General features: G+C 37.9%; 1 long non-coding RNA gene and 1 other non-coding gene across 2 annotated transcripts in view; one reads left to right on the top strand and one right to left on the bottom strand.

Annotated features, from left to right (window-relative positions):
- The window catches only part of LOC138414315 (uncharacterized), a 311,603-nt gene that overhangs the window by 183,564 nt on the left and 102,532 nt on the right, over positions 1-25,507 (bottom strand). The gene's annotated exons all lie outside the window — the stretch shown is intronic.
- On the top strand, positions 3,490-3,593 carry LOC132413417 (U6 spliceosomal RNA). Its single transcript, XR_009516716.1, has one exon. It is a non-coding gene; the product is annotated as a U6 spliceosomal RNA (small nuclear RNA).

The raw sequence follows: 25,507 nt of genomic DNA, 5'->3' as shown, positions 1-25,507 counted from the left end.
TCACTTTCCACACACCCTCACTTATGTTTTCTGGGATCACCTTTTTGTTTTTTGTTTTTTGTTTTTTTTTTTTTTGCGATACACGGACCTTTCGCTGTTGTGGCCTCTCCCGTTGCGGAGCACAGGCTCCGGACGCGCAGGCTCAGCGGCCATGGCTCACGGGCCCAGCCGCTCCGCGGCATGTGGGATCTTCCCGGACCGGGGCAGGAACCCGTATCCCCTGCATCGGCAGGCGGACTCTCAACCACTGCGCCACCAGGGAAGCCCCCTCACCTTTTAAATAGGCTACCTGCACCCATGGCCTTTTCTCAAGTTCTGCTTTGGAACAACCCGAATAAAAGTAAATCAGCTGGGCATCCAGAAGTTGCTTGCTGTCTACAATCCCACGATCCCCTTGACCCCAGCTCCATCTACGTCAGCTTGCCAAGGACCAGGCTTCATGGGAGGAGCATAGTGGAATGATGAGGGGCTTCAGAAAGAGGCTTTGATTCTTTGGATTCTTCAAATTGAAACAAAAACAAACACTTCCTCTTGCTGATGTCGACCATTCTCATAATATTGCTTCAATAGGTTGTGATGCTAACCAAATTTCTTTCTCTCTACTTTTACTAAGGACTTCCTACCAAGAAGAAAGAGTAGGGGTAGAGAAGGGGTAAGAAGAGAAGAAAACACCATACCACCAGACAAGGATCACAAAAATCAAAAAAGTTATTAGTGTATCTAAAAAGATTGCTATGAATGTGCTGTGTGTGTCATTAGGAAGCTGAATGATCCTATGAAGTGATATCCTTCTGAGATATGGGATTCGGTGGAAAGAGTATGCACAAACCTTGAGACATACATACCTGAGTTTGAACTTCAACTTTATCAAAAAGAGTATGAAATTAGGGAAATTAACTTCCTGAAGCCCTATTTTTCATACATATACAATGGTGTGGAAATATCTGCCTCTCAAAATTGTTAAAGATTTAAATGAGATAAGGTATGTGGAACTTGCTGGCAAGTGTTTAATAAAATTGGTTTCCTTTCCCTGTCTACCCATGCCCCATCCCGATCTGCCACCCCACAGAGAAAATACCATGGAAAATTTTCTTAATGATCTTCAATCTTACACATGTAGCGATCTCTGTTGCTCTATTGTATTAACTTCCTGGAAATTCTTCTACATTTTTATGGTTAAAAAAACTAATTCAGTGAGCATTTCTTTTGTGGGCATTATGTGCCAGATTCTGCAGGCTAACTAAGGAAAAGTAAAGAATCAGGGAAGTCAGGAAAGATGAAAATAAACATCAGATATTGAAACTACAGAGCCAAAGATGTGGGAAGTAAATTTAAGACAAGTGAATAATAGCTTCTATTATGTGCCACTGAAATAACAAGGAAAATAGATAAGCCTCCCTATCCCTATGACAAATGGATTAGTTTTCAACAAACTACTTTTTTTAAAAGAAGCAGCAGCAGCAGCAGCAAAGGGCATAGACTACCTTTTTTTTTTTTTTAACATCTTTTTTTGGGGTAAAATTGCTTTACAATGGTGTGTTAGTTTCTGCTTTATAACAAAGTGAATCAGCTATACATATACATATATCTCCATATCTCCCCCCTCTTGCATCTCCCTCCCACCCTCCCTATCCCACCCCTCTAGGTGGTCACAGAGCACTGAGCTGATCTCCCTGTGCTATGCGGCTGCTTCCCACTAGCTATCTACCTTACATTTGGTAGTGTATATATGTCCACGTCACTCTCTCACTTCATCCCAGCTGACCCTTCCCCTCCCCGTGTCCTCAAGTCCATTCTTTACGTCTGTGTCTTTATTCCTGTCCTGCCCCTAGGTTCTTCAGAACCATGTTTTTTTTTTTTTTTTTTTAGATTTCATATATATGTGTTAGCATATGGTATTTGTTTTTCTCTTTCTGACTTACTTCACTCTGTATGACAGACTCTAGGTCCATCCACCTCACTACAAATAACTAAATTTTGTTTCTTTAGATGGCTAATATTCCATTGTATATATGTGCCACATCTTATTTATCCATTCATCTGTCGATGGACACTTAGGTTGCTTCAGTGATAGACTACCTTTTATCTCTGATTCCAGCATAGACTCTTCTACCTTTCACATTTCTCCCATGGAGTTATGTGGCCCCTAATTAAGAGGATCAACAAAAGCAAGTTTTGTACATAAGTGTACTTCATAATGTTTTGAATAACTTTGCAAAATAATCTAACTTTAAATCAGAGGAGCATGCATGTCTGTGAATAACTCCTCTTTCAGAACCTGAAACCTCCTTTAACTCTTAGAGCTTAAGCCTTCTCAGGGCAGGACCCACATTTAAGATCTGACTAGAAAGCTGGAGAGGATGCCCACCCACAGTTACATCCATTCCATAGAGAGAGAGAAAAAGCACAGGGAGCTATGGCCTGGGGTCACCCAAGATCCAGCTTGCACTAAAATTTATTACATATATTGCGGTGGCCCATTCACTTCTTTGGTGACTGGAAATTGTGGATGGTGGACAGGTCTCAGCCCTCATGCTGAGTCACAGGATCAATGCAACATCCGTACATGCGTGTGGGATTCAGAGAAGTCCAGAACCTTCAGCAGGCCAATACTCCCATAACTCCAAACTTCAATAACTACTTATTTTGTAAATTACTCTCCATATTTTTAGAAGATTTTTAAAATTATTACTCAGAGTTCCTAATTTCTCTTCCTAGTTTCTATTCCTGGGAAGCAGTATTTCATAGAGGTAACAATATTTCTTAACTAGAAATATAACTTCTTGACTTGAATACTTACTCTGCCACTTAATAGCCATATAAGCTCTCTGTGCCTCAATTTCCTCACCAACAGAATTAGGATTGATAATAACACTTATATGATAAAATTGTTCTTGGGATTAAATAAAGGTTTAAAACTGTGCTGTAGGGCTTCCCTGGTGGTGCAGCGGTTGAGAGTCCGCCTGCCGATGCAGGGGACATGAGTTCGTGCCCCGGTCCGGGAAGATCCCACATGGCGCGGAGCAGCTGGGCCCGTGAGCCATGGCCGCTGAGCCTGTGTGTCCGGAGCCTGTGCTCCGCAATGGGAGAGGCCGCAACAGTGAGAGGCCCGTGTACCGCAAAAAAGAAAAAACAAAAAAACAAACAAACAAAAAACTGTGCTGTAAGCTATTATGTCTGGTACAAATATATAATAATTTTCTTTCTTAGAAATGAATACTTACAGAAAGGAGACAATGATTTACCAGGTTCTTTGATATGGCCCTGGCCTGCCCATAGCATTATCAACCTTATAAATACTGGACAATGGTGCAAACAATGATGATCCACTATCATGGCTTATATTTTGCTGCCTGGGTGAAATTGTTTGGGTGGTTACTAAAACTTCTCTATTATGTCTGTTTTGTCACATTAATCCATCTAAAAATCAAACCAGTGCATAAGGTCACTGAACCATTCTTTTCTATTTCAACAAAAAACAGTAAATGTGTGCTCGCTTCAGCAGCACATATACTAAAATTGGAACGATACAGAGATTAGCATGGCCCCTGCGCAAGGATGACACACCAATTTGTGAAGCGTTCCATATTTTTAACTGACAAAGGATTAATCTCCAAAATTTATAAGCAGCTCATGCAGCTCAATAACAAAAAAAACAAACAATCCAATCCCAAAATGGGCAGAAGACCTAAATAGACATTTCTCCAAAAAAGATATACAGACTGCCAACAAACACATGAAAGAATGCTCAACATCATTAATCATTAGAGAAATGCAAATCAAAACTACAATGAGATATCATCTCACACCAGTCAGAATAGCCATCATCAAAAAATCTAGAAACAATAAATGCTGGAGAGGGTGTGGAGAAAAGGGAACACTCTTGCACTGCTGGTGGGAATGTGAATTGGTTCAGCCACTATGGAGAACAGTATGGAGGTTCCTTAAAAAACTACAAATAGAACTACCATATGACCCAGCAATCCCACTACTGGGCATATACCCTGAGAAAACGATAATTCAAAAAGAGTCATGTACCAAAATGTTCATTGCAGCTCTATTTACAATAGCCCAGAGATGGAAACAACCTAAGTGTCCATCATCAGATGAATGGATAAAGAAGACGTGGCACATATATACAATGGAATATTACTCAGCCATAAAAAGAAACGAAATTGAGCTATTTGTAATGAGGTCGATAGACCTAGAGTCTGTCATACAGAGTGAAGTAAGTCAGAAAGAGAAAGACAAATACCGTATGCTAAAACATATATATGGAATTTAAGAAAAAAATGTCATTAAGAACCCAGGGGTAAGACAGGAATAAAGACACAGACCTACTAGAGAATGGACTTGAGGATACGGGGAGTGGGAAGGGGAAGCTGGGACGAAGTGAGAGAGTGGCATGGACATATATACACTACCAAACGTAAAATAAATAGCTAGTGGGAAGCAGCTGCATAGCACAGGGAGATCAGCTCGGTGCTTTGTGACCACCTAGAGGAATGGGATAGGGAGGGTGGGAGGGAGGGAGACGCAAGAGGGAAGAGATATGGGAACATATGTATATGTATAGCTGATTCACTTTGTTATAAAGCAGAAACTAACACACCATTGTAAAGCAATTATACTCCAATAAAGATGTAAAAAAAAAATAGTAAATGTAAGTAACTCCTCTCAGAGCTGAGAAGGTGAGTGGCATTTCAATTACCACACTTCCTAGGCTGTCTGCTTCAGTGAATATGTAGTATTTTCAGTGCATTTTCAGCCTGTAGGGACAGGCTTCATGGTAGTGGAAAAGATTCATTGAGCAACTTCAAACAGAATCAGACCTTTACTGAAGCACTCCAACAAGCACTGATAACCAGTGACAGAACAACCATGGTACAGTATGAACAGCCATGATACGTTCAAGTTCATGATACGTTCAACCAAAATCCTTTGGTTATTTAGGTCACAGATGATGAAACTTAGGATCAGAGAGACCAAGCTGTAGTGGAATTGACTTCCCATTAACAAAGTTGAGTTTCAAAACCATGATCAAGCAAAGATCTAAAAGGGGAATTATGTCCATAAGAATATATAAAATCTAGCAACTGGTCTAGAGCTCCACCATCAAATCCTTTTCACCTATTACAACTCTTCCAAAGTATTCAAACAATGAAAGGCATCATATATATTATAAACAATATATGACTTACTTTAAAAATACAGACTCTACAGTTGATGAAAGAATCATGGAACATATGAAGGACAAAAGGCACGAGAGACTTTGGGTTGTTGTGAGTTAGGCAGTGGGTGAGAGTAAAGTGAGTGCCTTCCATCAATTCTGGAAGCTCAAGTACAGAGGACAGAGCTTGCTGTTTGATGCAGGTTCCTCTTTAGCCTTTTTCGAGGCAATAAAGACAGGAATGGAGTGGGCATTCCTTTCACTGCACTATAAATCTTGGCATCACGACACATACAATGATATGCCTGCAGTCTCTCCCAGGAACATGACTGTGAAGTTCACTCATAAAGACTGCATATTCCTGAGACTCTCTCTCCCGCCCCTCCATACTAATGCTCCCAATACCAGAGCTGGGAGAACCAGGGCAGGAAAGGCTTTAGGAATCAGCAGTGAAATTTTCCTTGTAATTAAGGGAGTCCTGAGGCTGAATTAACAAGTAAGTAAAATTTTTCTTTTACACCTTTTCATTCTCTCCCTGAGGCTTTGGTTCCCCACCTCCTCTTCCTCCCTCCCTCCAGGGCTCCTTGTATCCATTTTCATGAGATCATCTGTAAGAAAATTAAATTCCTGCTAAATTATTATGCCCCTTAGGATACCTGCTTTTTAAGTGATGATTCCCTATAAAACCAAGAGGTCATCAAAAGCCAACCAGCTGAATTCTAGGCAATCTAATAAATGGATAGCAGGTCCCTTTCACACAGTATCGGGTAGGGGGCTTTCCTACACTCCCTAATCAAAATCACATGTGGGAGCAGCTGCTTCTATGTTGGCTTCCCCATTTGCAGGATGCATTTTAAAACAAAAAGGACCTCAATAATATCAATATTAGCACTGAATCCATCAAAATTAAAGGACATACTGAAGATAATACATAGGCCTTGGTGCCATTTATGCTCTGAACTAGTTAAGCCGCATGAGACCAAAGGGCCAGACTAAAGAAAGAAGAAAATAAACCTCACCTTCATCTGCTCCTTCCTATCTCAGGTCCTTTACATATGTCTGCCTTTGCCTGGAATGCTCTTCTAAAGGTTCCCTATTAGTCACTACGTTTGCCTGATTGATTGCTTCTTTCCTTTCAGTGCTCAGGTGATAGTGAATCAGGGAAGAGTTCCCAGATGCCCAGAAGAGAACATCTCCTCCTTCTACTCTAAATCACTCTATTCTATCACTCTATATAAATATATATAGTCAGATGAATTTACAATAGTCATTGAGGGGGATCATTAACTCAGGACCCAAATTCACTCTTATATACCAAGTCCCAGGATTACTGAGGAGCTTTCCTTCTCCTTAGGGTCACCTGCAAAATGCTGACAGCCTGGTTGCTACTAAAGCTCTGTTCTGCATTTCTAACAAAAACCTCCATAATTATACAACTCATATATCAGCAGGAGCCATGTGAATTCTACTAAAACTTTGGCACCTAGTTTACTAGCACTCAGGTGTTAGGTAGATTTGATACCTCCTCCCTCTTTCTTACAAGAATTTTTATAATTGGACTTTCTAGCTCATTATTTTTGGCATCTCTGGACCTATTCTTCCTTCTTTCCTCTTGCCTTCTTATCTTTGCAAATTGCATTCCTATTTACTTTTAATCTCTGGCCATTATTAGTGGACTTTATCCAGAAAATATTTTTAAAATCAAACTAAGATAATGCCAAATGCACTTGGTATATACTCAGGGGTATGGAGACCAAGGAAAATAAGAGGGCAATATTGATTTGGGTTTAGCGAAAATGAGAAAAGACTTTGTTTTGGGCTTAAGCATTAAAGAGAAAGAGAGGAAAATAATGGGTAGGAATATTGCAATATGTTGGAGAGAAATTGTTATATAAGTAATACCCATTTAAGATATTTAAAAATTATTTTTTAAAACTAACAATCTGTAACATTGTATAATTCATTATTTAGTTTCCTTTATTAATAAGGAATTCATTTTAATTTATTTATTTATTTTTGGTTGTGTTGGGTCTTTGTTGTTGCGCGTGAGCTTTCTCTAGTTGCGGTGAGCGGGGGCTACTCTTTGTTGCGGTGCACGGACTTCTCACTGTGGTGGCTTCTCTTGTTGTGGAGCACAGGTTCTAGGCACGCAGGCTTCAGTAGTTATGGCACTTGGGCTCAGTAGTTGTGGCTCACGGGCTCTAGAGCACAGTCTCGGTAGTTGTGGTGTGTGGGCTCAGTAGTTGTGGCTCGCGGGCTCTAGAGCACAGTCTCAGTTGTTGCGGTGTGTGGGCTCAGTAGCTGTGGCACATGGGCTTAGTTGCTCTGCAGCATGTGGGATCTTCCCGGACCAGGGCTCAAACCCATGTCCCCTGCGTTGGCAGGCAGATTCTTAACCACTGCGCCACGAGGGAAGCCCTCATTTCAATTTATTTACATGAAAAGGAAATGCCCAAATGTAAATAAGCCTTACCAAAAAGTTAGTTCTCCCCAATCTTCTCATAAATTACTTACTGTGTGTCAGGTTCCCAAATGCTCAGTGTACAGTATTACAAGGAAGTCGGTACTTTTACTACCCCATTGGAAGATGAAGTAAACAGGCTAAGTAAGATGAGGCAATTTCCTTGAAGGTACATTCAAGGGACTTGAATTCAGGTAATCTGCTCCATAGTATGCACTCTTCATTATGACATCATCCTGTCCCATTTGATGTAAGGTCTGGAGGATAATTTGGCCAAGTATAGAAGCCAGTGAGTGTGGGTTTGGACTTTCAAAGTGAACTCAGACCGTTTGGCATTTGCATTCTCTATGTGGTAGACAAAATGAAAACTTCTATTTGAGAAGGGAGAAAGAACGTGGTCTAAATGACTTCAAAGTCATGAACATCAAATAGTTTTTACCAAAAAACAGTACAATCACTGAAGTGTATCTGAATCAAAAAATACATGGATTTGACAGCAATCTGATTCACAAAACACCAAGAGCCATTTCGCGGTTATCATGGTTCCAAGTTAAATAGAAAGCTCTGTCTTGCCTTCTTCTCTCCATTAATTAATTCCTGATTGGGCATTCCTGCTCTTCCAAGGGCATGTTGGGGGACACACTTCGGGGAGCTTCATCATTCAGGAAATGATGTTGGCAAAACTGAGGGTTTGCCAGGGTGGGTGGCTTTGGGGCAGGCCTGGCTGGCGCTGTCTCCTCATACGGCCCAAATCATCAGCAGCAACAACTACAGGCACTTTTAGCCTGGATGTTCAACAATGGATGTTTTTTCCATGTCCTTCAAAGTCTGTGGATGGAGGGATGGGCAAGTAATTGTGCCTACAACTTGGTAGTGTGGGCAGCTAAGATCAAAGCAAGGGAAATTGTACAAATTGTCCACTTGAATACTAAAGAAGCAAAGAAAGCCAAGCCAATTCAACCAAGTATTGCTTCTTTTTCTTTGAATTCCTTATTTTTCTGATCCAAAAGTTTATATTCTAAATGGCTGGTTAGCAAAGCGGCAGAAGTGGCACGCAGTCAAGATTTTGAGATTGCTACCAGAAAACCTGACTTTAAAAAAAAAAAAAAGAAGAAGAAGACCTGGACTTTTTTATTTTGCTGCCAATGAAGATAATAAGCTGGCATAATTCAAATAATCATGTCAGGCAAATCTAAGCTGTAATGATTTACAGAAGAGCACTGAGTTAGAAAATAGTATCAGCTTGAAGAAGAAATGAACTAGAGCCAGGATGCAGCTGGAGCATGCAAATCTCACAGAACACATTTGTTATCTAAACCATGAGAGAGTCGGACTATCTTCTCCACTGTGCCTTCCCATTCTAACATTCCATGACCCTATTTTATGTTAAATGCATACATGGAGCTGGACAGATCACTTTATCTTGAGTAGCAGCTTTCAGTAATGAATCATAGATAGCATCCACCAATTCTTAGACAATTCTTGTTAGAATTAACTCTAATCTTGTAGAACATTCCAGAGCCTAATGCTGAGAGTGAGATAAAATGGGATTGACCTAGCTCTAACATTGGTTAGCTATGTGAAATTGGGCGAGCCAACTAGCTTCATTTCCTCATCTGGAAAATGAGACTAATCCTTATACTTCTAATATTTGATTCTCAAATATTCACTATTCATTATTCTTGTGACCCTTTGTAAAATTTTATTAAATATTTTAAAATTATTTTAATATTTCTTGAGCTAGAAAAATGTTAAGTAGGTCCAGTATCTTTAACATCCAGGAAGCTATGAAATATGGACTGTATCTTTAATCCCATTTTCTTTAACACAGAAATAGTATGGACTTAAAGATTCTAAGATTCAGTGCCCAGGAAATAATATCTATCAGTCACGAACAAATATTTGAAGACATGTCTTTCTGGTAATAGATGACAGAAAAATTTGGTCATACTGGTTACTTGGCATTGCTAATTAATTAGAAGGCAGAAGAGATCAAAGATGTTGCCGAGGAAGAATGAAATCAGGCAACTACATACACAAGAACCTCACATAGCCAAACTCCGTCGCCCGTTCTTATTTGAGTATTGAGTCTCATTCCAACAGGAGCACTATCTATTCATTTGAAGCATCAGCATGTTTCTTATGAGCCCAGCTGCATCTTAGTAACCTGGAAAATAAACACCCCTTGGCTCTATAATCTGAAATATCAACTATAATTTACTAGTGACTGAACAGTCATTATGTTGAAGAGGTTAGGACCACTTTGTTATTCCCAGATATTCTACATGACTTGTTTGTATCTTCTTAGGTTCCCTAATTTAGGAAATTTAGTGATTCTCATTTATTTTTCTTAATGTTCTCTCTTAGTTATTACGTTTATTTAAAGCCCTAGGTCCTTGGAAATGGAAATGAAAGATGTCACTAACCACAGATATATACACTCTACTTTAATCCACGGATTTCAAATAACTTTCCAATGTGATCAAATTCTCATTTACTTCATGTTTAAATGAAAATACTCCATATTTTATGTGCTGAAAAGAATCCTAAAAATTGAGGCAAATATTGACTAGTTTGGACAATAACTGTTCAGGGACTAAGTGATTTATAAAATCCCCATGTATATTGTAATATAATTTAAGGACGGGGTCGGGTTTCCAACAACCATCCATCCAAACATCCCCACAACACAAATACTGCACACTACTAGCTCCATAGGCACTACAGAGAGAATAAGGAAATGGGCACTTTATTTCCACTTCATTTAGAGTGAAAACATTTTGTGTTGGTTTTGCCTTTGCTCAAACCCTTTAATGTCATCCCATACTACTCAGAGAAGCCAAAGTCTTCTTTAAACCCCCTTCCTATTTACATTCTCTCACTTCTTTGCTTTCTACTCTCCTGGACCATTCCATTCCAGCTACACCAGCCATGCTTCCACTTCAAGGCCTTTGCAATTGCTGTTCCCTTAGCATGGAAGCTTTCCTTGTAGGGTATTCCAGTGACTGTTCCCTGTTCCCTTGCCTCCTTTAAGTTTCACTCAAATATCACCTTCTTAACAAGAACTTTTCTCTCCATTCTTCCTAAAATTTCAACCCCCGCCCCACTTTTTTTTCTCCTTGACACTTATCACTACCTGATATACAAGCTATTTATTTATTTCTTTTTTATAGAATGTGTCCCCCAACTAGAATGTAAAATTCATGAAGGCATGGATTTGTGTTTTTATTTTTTAAAGAACTTATCTGTCCATTTAATAAATATTTATTAAACAAACATGCATTTCTGGAAATTCATAATTATAGTCTAAAAATAACATCTACTCAAACTGGTACTGATTAGGTGATATAACTGTCCTTGTCTTCATGTGTCTTGAGGTAGAATTTCCTTAGTGCTTCTTCCCAATAGCAACCTCAAGTTTTCTCTTCTTCTAAATGCATGTTTGTACTACTTGGATAATCTTCATTAGAATCAACTTAGATCCTTGATGAAAATGAAGATTCCTGACCCTTGATTCAGTCAAAACCTCTGGGCCAGGGAGGAGGCCTTTGCAACCTGTATTTTTAATAATCTCTCCAGGTGATAATTATTCATACTTAAGTGTGAGGGCCACTGACAGAAATATTTTGTGTACCGTTTATTTCTTAATATCTTTCTTCTGTTGTACTAAGGTATACATATCCGTGTCTATCTAATCACCAGAGACCATATCCACGTGGTTCTCCTTAAATTGTGCTGGGTACAGGGACATAGACGCTTAACTAATTATTTGACGCTTTTGATGAAGAGGATGGAAGAATGATAGGGACCATTACAATGAAATTTATTTTGAACCTAACACACTTTTTTTTACTAAGTAGGATTTGTAAACTAAACTAGTTTCAGATTTCTTGTTTGAATGATAATGGCATATTTTCTTTTCACATATGTCATGTCAAAATTTTTGAACAGTTTCAGTTGAACAAGTCAGCTGCTTCTCTTATGAAATAATCTATTCTAGATAAAATCTTCAGTTGGCATTCGGAAATCAAATCTCACAACTACATCTTAACATCACTCAATCCACTGAAATATATTGAGAAACATCAGCATTGCTTACTTGCTTTCTCAGGAACATTCATCTATATAGCTGTTTGCCTCCAATGATGAGGCAAAGTAGAAAACCACAGACTTTTCAAAAACTTTTATAAAACCTGGCTGAAAGCTGACCTGAGATTTTTACAGTGAGTGTGATGTTTTACGAGGCAAGAGTGAAATAAAACTTGTTTGTTTGTTTATCTAACCAGCACACACATTTTTCAAACAATGTGGGTTTGGCATCACCCACAATGCATCTGGCCAAACACTTTTTCCCCTTAATTTTTATAACCAAAGAAATTTTCAGGGAAATTTAATCCACATGTTTCTGATTCATTCCATATCCAGTAATTTTTCAGTAAAGGGTATTTAATTTTAAGAATTTTGGAAAAGATTCTATTATCAGCAGTTCCTAAGACTGCAGGTAAGTCAGTATAAATAATAGGGAAGCTCAAGTGGGTAGTTCTCTACGTAGCCTATATCAGCAAACTCACTCAAATCCTAAAACACATAAATATAAACAGACACACAGGATTGTAAACCTAAAAATCAGAAATTAAGATCTTATTCCATTCAATATAACCAAAATTCATCTTTTATCCTGCATGGTACACAAAGCATTTTAAACATAGTACATGTTTAAAACATATTTAAAAAATAATAAAGTTAATAAATAAATATAATTTTTTCTTGCTTGTTTTATATGTTAATCTGAGGAACCAAAAAGAATACTGTAAGATTGGAATTGATGACACTTGAGACTAGAGAGCTAAGCTGGAAAAGCCATGAATGCCTTTTTAATAAGTTAGATTTCAAACTAAATTCCAGCCCATTTACAGAGAAAATACCATGGCCATGCCATTACTACACTTGACACAGCAAGAGCTGCTGTGATAAAAGTAGTGATTACTACATTCAGCCTAATCAAAGAACAGAGTCTACCATACCACCAACAGCACATCATTTTCTAGTCATGAGTTAGGTCACAGTACCTCAGAGCAGAACCAAATTGTGCAGATCCTCTTAATAAAATTTTGGTCTATATGTTTGTTTTTTATTGATTGGTTGACCTAAAATAGCATTCATTTGACATTCTAAATTTTGACTTTCCAATTCATATATTATACATTTTACTCAAATGCATTTCCACAATAAAACCACTGAATTTACTCTGCAGAGTCAGATGACTCCCATCCTGCATACGCTCCTGCAACGTTACCTTGTCACATTCCCATCAGGAACTGCAGTTCATTTCTCCAACCCTCTTGAATCTGGAAGGCCTTGTGACTGCTTTGACAAATAGAAGAATAGGGCTAAAGTGTCACTGTGCCAGTTCTACGCACATCTCTTAAGTGGCCTGACAGCTTCTGACTTCTTCCTCTTGGAAACCAACCATGATGCAAGAAGTGTGATTACCTCGGAACAACAGTGCCTTGAGAAGCCCAAGCCATATGGAGAGGCCTTGGAGGATGAGACACCATGCAGAGAGAGCCAGGGCAAGGAACACCAAGGTACCTAACAGTATGTGAATGAAGAAGTCGTCATGGAAGTAGGTTTCCAGTCCCAGCTTTCCCACCTGACATCAGAGGGATGCGAGACAAACCACTAGCCAAACCATTCCAACTTCTTTACACCCCAAACCATGAGTAAAATAAAATGGTTGTTTTAAGCACAGAGTTTTGGAGCTGTTTGTTATGAAGCAATAGACAACTGACACACAGACTATTAGGGAGTTTCCTTCTCGCTACCCAAACCTGTACTAATACGTGAAAAGAAAGGTCTAAAGGATCTAGAAAACAAATCAGTACCCTCAAGAAGTATGCAATGCAGTGAGTGCCAAAAAGTATATTATTATAGGAGAATGACTAGCAAAGAAACCATCGAAAACTACAAATAATAAATTATTAACGGTAATAAACAGGATTATCTGGAATCACAGAGAAAATTCGTGTTCTGACTGAAAGAAAGCAGCCAAAGAAGGTTTCTCGTAGGTAAATTGCATCTTTAATGACGATGAGTTAGGATTGTTAGAAAGAAGGAGGAAGGCCTTTTTTAAGAAAAATAATCTGAGTCAAAGTGATTAGGAGAAAGTAAGCTGAAAGAAAGAGAAAGAAAGAGAGGGAGAAAGAGAAAGAAAGAAAGAAAGAAAGAAAGAAAGAAAGAAAGAAAGAAAGGGAGAGAAAGGAAGGAAGGAAGGAAGGAAGAAAGAAAGAAAGAAAGAAAGAAAAAGGGAGGGAGGGAAGGAGGAAGGAAGGAAAGATGGAAGGAAGGAAGGAAGGGAGGGAGGGAGGGAGGAAGACACAAATGAAAAGTCTCAAGAAAAGAAAAAGTGAGATTAAAGATATTGTAAGAAACCTATCTTGGCTGGAATAAAGGGCTGCCTGGGGTTGGGAAAGTGTATTTTGAGACAAAAACTTGTATTTGAGGTAAAGGAATAAACACAAATACTTGCACAAATATATATATATATATACAGTGAGCTCTAATGCAATGAGCTAGAAAAACCACACAAAGGCTTGTTATAAACTTTAAGGCATCACACCACTAATTTGGATGTGGGTTTGATTTCAAATACATAGAATAAATACAAACTGGGTGTCACACTCAGTTTTATCCAAACAATACACATTTGCATACATTACCACTGAGAGTGCCAACTGAGCCAAACGTCACTGATTAGCAACCAGCCCTGGGAAACCTTGTCTCACTTAACGAGGTTACTAGATCTGGCTGTCCTTGGAAATCTAAGAATCAGATTAGCATATCTGGTAGGCTCCCTTGTCCTGCTGATACTCTCAAGTTGCTTTTTAGTTGAACGGATGTTGAAAAATGGGAAACTTCTGCAGTGTCACTGGACTTATTTGGCTCTAAAATGGACCTTAGGAATTATCTAGTTCAACTGCCTTCTGCAAGCCAAAAAAGTTATACTCAGATTCTGCCTGAGGATTTGAACTCAGACTCCTACTAGTACAACACTCTTTCTCAGAAAAATCCTGATATCCACCATGAGGATTCTATCAATATGTCTAGGAGGAGGCATAGAATAGTGAAAAGAACAATAGTGTGGAGTTCAAATACCTGGGTTAAATTCTGCTACTCTGATATTGAGAAAGTAAGTTACTTTCTCTAAGGATAGTATTCTCTTCTAAGAATGGGTGTTCATGTGTTCAGTCACAAGCACAGAATATATACCAGGCACTGTTCTAGGAGCTTTTAGAAATATAATACGATAATAATAAAGAGTGACATGATTTGACTTCCATGTTAAAGGATTACTCTGGTTGTTGTGTTGAAAGTAGCTTGTAAAGGGGGCAAGGGTGGCAGCAGGGAGACAAGGGCTATTGCAATTATCCAGTGGGAAATAAGTATGGCTTGGACCAGGGTGGTGATAGACGAAAGTGGTTAAATTCTGGATATATTTTGAATGTAAAGCCAAAAGGTTTCCTGATGAATTAAGTATAATAAGGAGTAAAGAGACTCCTAAATTTGGGATGTGAGCAACTGGAAAGATGCAATTATCAACTAAGATAAGGAAGGTTCTGGATGAAAGAGGTGTGGGAGCAAGATCAGGAGATCATTTTTGACACTTTGAAATTAGAATGTCTAACAGACAGCCAAGTGGGAGATGGTGAGTAGAAAATTGGATATACAAATTTAGAGTTTTATCTGGCTGAAGATGTTAACGTGGGAGTTGTCAGCAGATAGATGGCAGAATCTATTTGTTTGTTGAAATTATGTTGTGTAGCATCTCCAGAGGGAGAGAAAAGCCTTGTTAAAATATTTTCTGAAGAGTACAAATGACCTGATTTTATTCCATTTTGGATTCAAGAATCCTGCTTTAAGAGAGGGAAGTATCCTTCAGTTTTTTACTTAATGAATGGTAACAATAACAACAAAAAATAATTTTAAATGACTAAAAGCACATTATATACTGAATATTACATACATTTTACTACAATGTTGACTCAAACATAGATTTCAAAGCTAATTTTACATTATTTACAGTGGGTTTCTGATGTCAGTTTCTAGTTTCTCCTTACAATGTTTGTGAAAACTTTTATCTAGTTATGTCTAAGAAGGTAGATTACAATGTGTATTTCTCCTTGTTTCAGTTTCTGAAAACCTGCTTCTTTATCTCCTCAATCTTCTTTTCCCTACTAATATGCACTTGGAATTGTCATATCATGGCCTTTGAAATTCAGATACATCTTAGGTTTTGTCTGGGCTCTGGACCCAAGTTCACTTTTACATACCAAGTCCCAGGATTACGAGGAGCTTTCCTTCTCTTTAGGGTCCTCTGCAAAATGCTGACAGACTGGCTGCTGCTAAACCTCTGTTCTACATTTCTATAATCTTGGCACTCCTCTGGTGTCCTCCACTTCTCTGCTTTTAATCAATTACCTGATGATTTAGTTTTTTATTTCCTGCCTCCTTCCACAAAGATTTTAAGGTTGATTTCAATCATTCATACAGTTTGAAAGGATATCATATAACTGTATGCTACAGAACAGAGATTTCTCAATGGCATGCCATGAATGGTTTTCTGGTGTGTAAACATACTGAACTCTGGGCCCTCAGGGAAGCCAGGGGTAGTTGGATGACCCAACCCTAGGCTGGCTACTTCTGGTCATTAGCAGCCTCCTCTCTTTTCCTCAGCATGCCATACAAATTTTAGCATTTGCTATCTGTGTACGACCTGACAAAGGTTTAGAAAGATAGTACCTTAAAAGTTGCTAGAATCAATGAGATTCCTAGTGACGAAAGCAAATAAGGACCCAGAATAAGATTTTTTTAAAAAGATTTGTTATAATGGAGGAATCATAATTTTCTCTGTGAAACCTGAGAATAATTTTTCTTGTGCTCTCCTTTATGGAGTGTATAATGTCTTTAGCAATGCACCTACAGTAGACATGTGATGAATTTAGTGAAACACTCTTCAATAAAATCAGTTTTATAATGACACCAAACAATATAGTGTTAGTGCTCTTCTTGGTGTTATTGCTTGATCTAAGAGGAAAATGTGGCATATCTTGAAGACTTCATGTCCTTTGGCTAAATTTTCATAAATATTATCACAAAGGAATTTTTTTGAATAATAGTTGGTCATCAAAAAGTTCAAAGAACATTCCCCAGAGGAAGCGTTCAGTGAAAATATTCTGTTACATATTTAACAACCAACTAGGCAGAAAGTAAGATTAACATTTTCTTATGAAAAATCTAATCAAGACACATATCTGAATGAAGGGCCACTTGACTTGGATGGCCAAGAGTTTACTTACATGCAATGCCAACATTTTCCCCTGATAGCAGGCCTGGTTGCAAGCCACAGATGGATGAATGGCCAATAAAAGCCTCAAACCTCTAGATCTATATGGCATACCATAAGAATTTTAGCTTGGAAATTTCTAGGTAGGAATTGCCAATCATCTCCCAAAACAACAGAGTCAATTCTAATGATTCATTATAAAGATGGTATCTAATTTTGGAAAATACAGTATATGCATGTAGTTTTTGAGATAAGGTTTCTTTACCCCAAGGGTAAATAAATGACTTAACTTGCTGTACTGAACTACTGGATATAAACCAATTAAATATCACTTGACATCTCTTAGTTGAGATGCTTTGGAGATAAGGATGCTGAACTTAAACTATCCTTTCTGGCAATAATATACAGCAAGACTAACCGAATATGGGGGTTACTTCTAGGACACAATAATAAAATCCAACCATCAGTAATCAGTCAAAACAACTAGGCTTGCTGAGGGCTTACAATGTGCCAGGCTCTGCTGTGATTGCTTTACATATTTTAACTCATTCCTCACAACTCTTTGAGGTAAATACATTACTATACCCATGTTACACATAAGGAAACTCAAGTATTATGAGATTATCTCACTTGCTTAAGGTCACATCATTAAAAAGCACAGGAACTGGATTCCAACCATTGCAGTCTGTCTTTAGAGCTCATATTTTCATTATTCTCTTACACTTCCTCTCAGTATAGAGAATTATCTTTCTATTCTCATTACTAGGAAACACTAGTCCATCTCATCTAAGCAGTATCATATCATTAACCTACAATTTCAAAGGCAGAAAGAGTAAAAACAAACAAACAAAAAAACTCCACTAAAAATTACCATTATTTCTACCATCTCTGTAGTCTACACTTAATGTTTTCTGCAAACTACAGTGGTTTTGTCAGTTTTTGGATTTTTCTTGTTGTTGTTGTTTTTGTTTTGTTTGACAAAGAAGTGCAACTTCCTAATTGAAATCTAACCTATTTAGCCTTTTTCCTAACTGGGCAAAAACCTGAATACCAGGGCATTCCTGTATAGCTCTATTAAATTTTCTCTGAATGAAGAAATTCCAGGTAATTAATGTTTTATCAAATTTCATGCTCAAAATTATGCAAGCTATACTTTAAAAAATAAATTCTGCAAGAAAGCTTTTAGAAACCTAGGTAGTGCTTCGGAAACATTCTTTGGTGGCTTAGATTTTTGAAGATCCTTCTCACATTTGATAAAAAGCAAAAGACTGTCCTTGAATTTACCACTCCTGCTTCTAAATGAAGTCTTGGTTTTCTAAAAATTACACTTAGAATTAAGCACTTTAAGTAGGAAACTATTACTTAACAAGATATCTTATCACAGGTTGATGTGGAATTCTGTCCCCTGCCCAGTCGTTTCCATTCTTTCTATCAGAAAAGAGATAACAACGGAGGTGAAAGAGAAATCACTAATAAGTGGCACTGAAAAATGGTTTCCTGACATGGCAGGAAAGTTTTGTTGACTGTACAGAAACATCTACGAGAGATTCATCTTCTACATGTGGAAACTATTTCCTAATCCATAGAAGAATCATGTCATAGTGCAAACATGTTTTTGTTACATTTTAAAATTTTTATTTTTTTTAAGTCTTTATTGAATTTGTTACAATATTGCTTCTGTTTTATGTTTTGGTTTTGGGATCTTAGCTCCCTGACCAGAGATCGAACCTGTAGCCCCTGCACTGGAAGGCAAAGTCTTAACCACTGGACTGCCAGGGAAGTCCCACAAACATGTTTTTATAAGAGCCTTTACAACACTGAATTATTATATTTACTGTACTTTCCTTTTGTCAGAGCCCTTTTTCTAGTATGCGGTTTTTTCTTTTGACTCCTTTTCCAGCTCTGCATTTCTCTGTTAAGTTTTTATAAAAAGAGAGAGGGATGAGCCATGGACGTGACTCTCACCTGCAAAAAATAGACTGGCAAAGATACAGGGTGAAAAAAAAAGAAGTATCAGAGAAATTATCACAGAAGCTCACTTGCTATCATGAAAAGTGAGGCTAGACCCAGTCTCAGATGAAAAGGAACTAGAGAGCTGAAAATTTCATTAAGTGGTAGCAATTTTATTTACTAGGATAGAGGACAACTAACCAATTCACAAATTAAAAGTTTTATTTCTTTCATATTAATTTAATACAATATCTGCTTCCTCAATTTTTACCCTGTTTCAGGCAATTTTATTAGGTCCCAGGGATAAAATCATCCATTGAAATTGGGTTCTGCCCTCAAATTGTTCTCAGTTTAGTGGGCAAGTATACATGTATAAATGGATTTTAATTTCACAGTCATAGACTCAGTTGTGCAAAACTGGATCCAGTTCAGCAGTAGAAAGCTTAATCTTGCCCATTTGAGATATTTCTATTTTAGAACTTAGTATTATTGTTGTTAACAAGTCGTTTAATTCAGGAATCTTACTCTCTGCTTATCCTTCCCTTTTTCTTGGGTGGTGACTGGTTTTGAAGGAGGCTCAGAACACCTTGGTATCCTAGAAGTTGGGGGGTTCGGGGGGCAGAGGGAGTGGCCCATGTCCAGTCCGTAGTAATCACCTGACCTCTCTGCGGAGATTTAATGTTTCCTGCTTGATCTTGGCCACTGGCCCCTGGACCCACTGTTTCCGAAAGCTGCTGATACTTATGGGCCTGCATGGCATCCAGTATTCAGGGCCACAGGGTCTATGTTCTACAAGGTCTCTTCTGGACCATTTGCCACTCTTCCCTCTCATGACCATGGGAAAATGTTGAATGTTGTCCCATTTCACTAGAGTTCAGGAGCTAAAAACAGGTCTTATTTCTGACATCCCCTGCCTTTTTGCTTTACTGTTCCAACCTCTGCTCTATCCTGGATATGGGATCTCTGAAAGGTATACAGCATTTCCTGTGGTCATCCTGTAGAGCAAGACACAAATCTCTGCTTTTGGGTCCCCAAAGCCTACCTATGGTTTCTCTCCTAACCCAGATTTGGATAGAGAGAGTCATGTGATCCCCTCACCTTCTCCCAAACCTCCATTTTTCTGTCTCCCTTTCTTATGTAGTTTCTCTCCCTTGCCTCTCTGCATGGTGGGAAAATCATTTTATATCAACAGGCACTTACCCACAATTTGGTAAATGATATAAAAGGCTGAAACCTTCAAAAGGCTTTTGAAACTCCAAGCAGAGCAATGACTCTTTCTTTCTCTCTTCATTTCTACAGTAACATCTAATCCTGAGGACAATGCAGGCAGAAAGTCCTCACTGATGGGGCCATTAGAATTAAAAATATATGGTAAAGAATCTAACCAGTACTGTTGTATGTATACAATGAGTCTGCCTCTCTGCTAAGTCACCAGCTACATTTGATGCAAGATTTATCTTCTTCCAGCTAATATATGCTATCAGTCATATAAAGATCAAAAGGATTATTTATACATGTAATAGGGGGTTACAAAGGGACTCCTCCTCTCTTGTTTTTGGTTAGGCCACCTACTCACATTCCAGAGTAAGTTGCTACACTATACTAAAGACTTGTATAGTGGTAGAAAACCACTTTGTGACCTTCCCATTAACCTCCACCCCATAAAATAGGCCGAGGAGTCTGGGACAAGTTAGTAGAAAATTATAGTCATTCTTTGGAGAGAACTGTTAATGTGCTATGAGACCCACCAGGTGTGAAGCTAATCCAGAAAGACTCAAGAATACTTGAATAGTTTAGGGAATATGGTAGACTGTGGTATGACTCACACCCAAGAGATTTAAAGGGCAAGAAGCAGCAGTGTAGAGGGCTATGCTTTGGGAAAGCAAGTGATTTTCCTGTAGACTATATGTATATGTGAAGAGAGAGAGAGGAAGAGGGTGAGGGAGAATGAGAGAGAGAGAGAGAGAGAGAGAGAGAGAGAGAGAGAGAAAATGCCCTGGCCTACAATAATCTTAAATGAATTTTGCCCCCAAAAGCCACTGGGACACGTGTTGGAAGCCCAACACTAAGAGTTTATGTGGAGGTGTTGCATCATCAGTGTCATGGAACTGTTGGTGAGTATCTGAAAACCCTACAAATAAGAAAGGTCAGTTTAGCTTTAAATATTTGTTAAGTCTAGGGCCAATGTTAACTCACAACAGTGCCAGCCAAGTTAATACTTTTCCTGACCCTTAGCTCTTCTCCACATTTCCAACTCTACCCTTCAGTCCTGTGGAAGTCAAAGGTGTCTAGTGAGTGGAGGAAAAAAAAGAAGTGCCAGTAGGTAAAACAGAGAAAATGACAACTCTGTTTCCTTGCTCCTATAGGACCATGGTCTGGAGCAGCCCCAGGGGAAAAGATTCAACTTTAAAATAAGGCTGAAGTTCTAATTATTATGTGGGGACATATATGATAATTCTTGAATTGAAATGATTTGACATAATAAAATGACTGGAGGACTATTTTTTTAATCTAAGAGGAACCAGATAACAAAGGAGGCCTGCCCAAGATTTGATTGCAAGACAAGGAAAGAATTAGCCACTCTGAGTGTGTCTGTTTGGCATTAAGTGGTAAGAAGAGAAAGATATTTTACACCTGTATCCTATAATCTCACTTGTCTTAAATATTGAGATATAAAACATAAAGCCCTACCCTTCAACAAACACACAGAGAAAGGAATGCAAAGGGGACAAAAAAATTTCCAAAGTACTCTATTTTACTTTAAAACATTAAAACATTTTCCCCCTAAAATTCCTGTAAAAATTACTCCCAAAATTTGAAGGGAAAAAGCATGTCTAGAAACAGAAAAAAGAATCTCTTATTTTTAAAAACATAAAATGATTCTGGTTCCAGGACAGCACACTCTATCCTGTCTCTTCCACTGAATGCGGCTATAAAACCTGGACAGCACACTTGGAGCAATTATTTGAGAACTCGGAAAAGAATACAGGAGTTTGGGGAAAAACACCAGAATTCAAAGTATCATGAAACTAGTGGTGAGTTCACAATTTTATTTTCTTCTGCTATCACCTTGCTTGGACACATGGCAGTTACCTTGCCTGGAAGTAGCATTAGAGTGGAAAGAGAGAGCTAGAAGAGAAGCCCTCTAGTTCTGTGTCAAGGAGCAGGAAAGGGGTTCCCTAACACTCAGAACAGGGAAGACTCCCTCATAAGACTGGAAACAAGACAAGGATGTCAACTCTCCCCACTCGTATTCAACATCACACTGGAAGTCCTAGCTAGTACAATAAGGTAAGACTATGTAAAAGCATACAGATTGGAAAGTAAAAAAAGCATCCCTATTCTGACAACATGTTTTTCTACATAGAAAATCACAAGAAGTCTACCAAAAAAAAAAAAACTTCTTGAACTCGTGAGTTTAGCAAGTTCACAGCATAAAAAGTCAACAAATCAATGGTATTCCAATATAGTGTACAAGAAATGAACAACTGGAAACCAAAATTAAAATACAAGATCATTTACAATAGCTCCCCAAAATGAAATACTTCGGTATAAATTTAACAAAATATACAAGATGTTTTCCAAAACTACAAACACTGATTAAAGAAATAAAAAATAATTTTAAAAATAAATGACTAAAGACCTAATAAATAGAGATTCCATATTCATGGATTATAGGACTCAACAATAGTAAAGGTGTTAATTCTTCCTAAATTGATCTACAGATTTAGTGCAATTCTAATTAAATCCCAGCAGTTTTCTGTAGCTATAGACAAATTTATTTTAAAACTTATATTTAAACAAAGAACTGAAATAGGAATAAAATGAAAGTTATCTCACCACTCAATCTTAAAATTTCTGTAAAGCTACTGTATCAAGACAGTGTGGTACTGATAACAAGATAGACACATATGTCAATGTACAGAAGGAAGTCCAGAAATAGACCTTCACAAATACAACCAGTTGATTTTTGCAAAGATGCAAAGATAGTCATTTCCATAAGTGGTGTTAGGAAATTTGGAAATACATATGCAAAAATAAAAATAATGAACTTTGCCCTAAACTTCACTCCTTATACAAAAATTACCTCTAAATGGATCATTGATATGAATGTAAAACATAAAACTATAAATGTCCTAGACAAAAACAGACAAGAAAGTCTTTTTGGTCTTGGGTTAAACAGAGTTCTTAGATTTAACACCAAAAGCCCAGTTCATAAAATAAAAATTAATAAATTGGCCTTTATCAATATTAAAAACTTTTGCTCTGAAGACACTCTTAAGAAAGTGAAAAGAGAAACTACAGACTGGAGAAAACATTTAAAATATTTGTAAATCACATATTTAACAAATGACTTGTATCCAGAATATATAAAAGAACTCTCAAGTACCGAAAAATCAAATAGCTCAATTTGAAAAATATGCAAAAGATTTGAACAAAAGCTTCACCAAAGAGCATATAAGGAAGGCAAATAAGCATGTAAAAATATGTTCAACATCACTAGCCATTAAGGAAATGTGAATTAAAATCAAAATGAGGGGCTTCCCTGGTGGCGCAGTGGTTGAGAGTCCGCCTGCCGAGGCAGGGGACACGGGTTCGTGCCCTGGTCCGGGAGGATCCCACATGCCGTGGAGCGGCTGGGCCCGTGAGCCATGGCCGCTGAGCCTGCGCGTCCGGAGCCTGTGCTCCGCAACGGGAGAGGCCACAGCAGTGAGAGGCCCGCGTACCGCAAAAAAAAAAAAAAATCAAAATGAGATACCACTACATATCTATTTGAATGACTAAAATTAGAAATATGGATATATATACAAAGTGTTGACCAGATTACAGGACAGATGGACTCACACATAGGAATATAAATAACACACACTTTTACATGACCCAGCAAACCCACTCCTCACTATTTATCCTAGTGAAATGAAATTTATATTAACACAAAAGGCTATATATTAATGTTTATAGCAAATTAATAACTGGCAAAAACTGGAAGGAAATTAAGTGTCCTTCAATGGATAAAACATCCTGTGGCACATCCATACAATGGAATACTACTCAGTAATAAAAAGAAATAAACTACTGCTACATGCAACTTGAATGAATCTCAGAGGCATTACACTAAGTGAAAGAAGACAATCTGAAAAGGGAGCATATTATATGATTCCATTTATAAAACATTCTTGAAAAGATAAAACTATAATGATAGAGAACAGATCAGTGGCTGCCAGGAGTTAGGGATGAGATGAAAGTGACTATGGGGGGATATAGTACAAAGGAGTTTGGGGAACAATGGTACAATTCTGTATCCTGATTGTGGTGGTGGTTATAGAAATTTATGCATATATTAAAATTCACAGAATTGCTCACCAAAAGGTCCATTTTACTTTGTTAATTCAAAAATTAAAATAAAATAGATGGGGGTGCAGTGGGAGGAACTAGTTGGGAAATTTCTTGTTCACTCCCTTTACTTTCTCGTAATAGACAACAGTTTGCCAACAACTTCTAGCCAGGCTAGATTGTCCTACCAGACATGCATTAAATTGTCTAGCCGAGATGTGTCTCTTAATCATACAGGAACATTACTGAAGGTGTTCTCCAAGAATTACAAAAGAACTTCCAAAACGTTTGCCAGAATAAGAACTGCCAAAAAAAAAAAAAAAAAAAACCACTCAGGGAAGCCAGGTTCTGTTACTCTTGGCAAGCTTAATTGCCAAACCAAACCCTGTCAATTACAAGATAGCATTTACGTGGGATTGGGACGATTTCCCTTCCTACCATGGGACTGGGACACTTACCTATTGCTGATTTAAATACGTCAAACTGAACATTGTCTCTGTTGGGAAATAAAGACTTCAATTTATTGCTCAATTCTGATTTCAAAGTTAACTTCACCATTATAAAGACCATAAAACTGAGCCTCTTTTAAGATACATCATGATCACATAAAGGGCAAATTTTGGGGGAGGAATGCTCAGAAAACCTATATTTTAGTCATGTATATGGGTTGGTGATACTATAACATTTCTTTGCTAAAATAATACATAAAGTTTCAACAAAAATATAAATATATATGTTAATTTGTTCTTAAAATGAAAATACTCAACAATCCTAGGAAAAATTTGTTGTTTATTAAAGTAAAAATAATGAAAGAACAGACTATTTCTCCAACGGCTGGTAGAAACGCACACCCTCACAAAAGCTGGGTATTTAGGAGTGGTTTGGCATGAAGAAAAAATGTCAATGAGTAGGTCAAAGAGTGGAGGACCTCATGCAGCCCATGTGGTTCCTTCTAATTACAAATGCAGTCTCATTTCAGTAACTATTCATAGTCAAATTTGTATCCACTAAAGCAATTAAACACTCCAGATTTGAACCTCCTCTTTTGCTTTGCTAATAAAGATACAACAAAAGTGAACACACATTCTTATAACAACGGTCACGCATGACAGAATATTCAACCCCTCCCCGCACCCCCCACCCCTTATTTTACAACTGATGAGTTTCAGCAGGGTGATGTCTGAGGACATGACACTTATACTGAGCAGGTATTTAGATACCTATTCAAGGCTTAGCAGTCTCAACAAAT

The sequence above is a fragment of the Delphinus delphis genome, chromosome 17 (genome assembly GCF_949987515.2).
Source record: "Delphinus delphis chromosome 17, mDelDel1.2, whole genome shotgun sequence".
In the NCBI taxonomy this organism is placed as follows: domain Eukaryota; kingdom Metazoa; phylum Chordata; class Mammalia; order Artiodactyla; family Delphinidae; genus Delphinus; species Delphinus delphis.
This window is presented reverse-complemented; position numbering and strand designations above follow the sequence as displayed.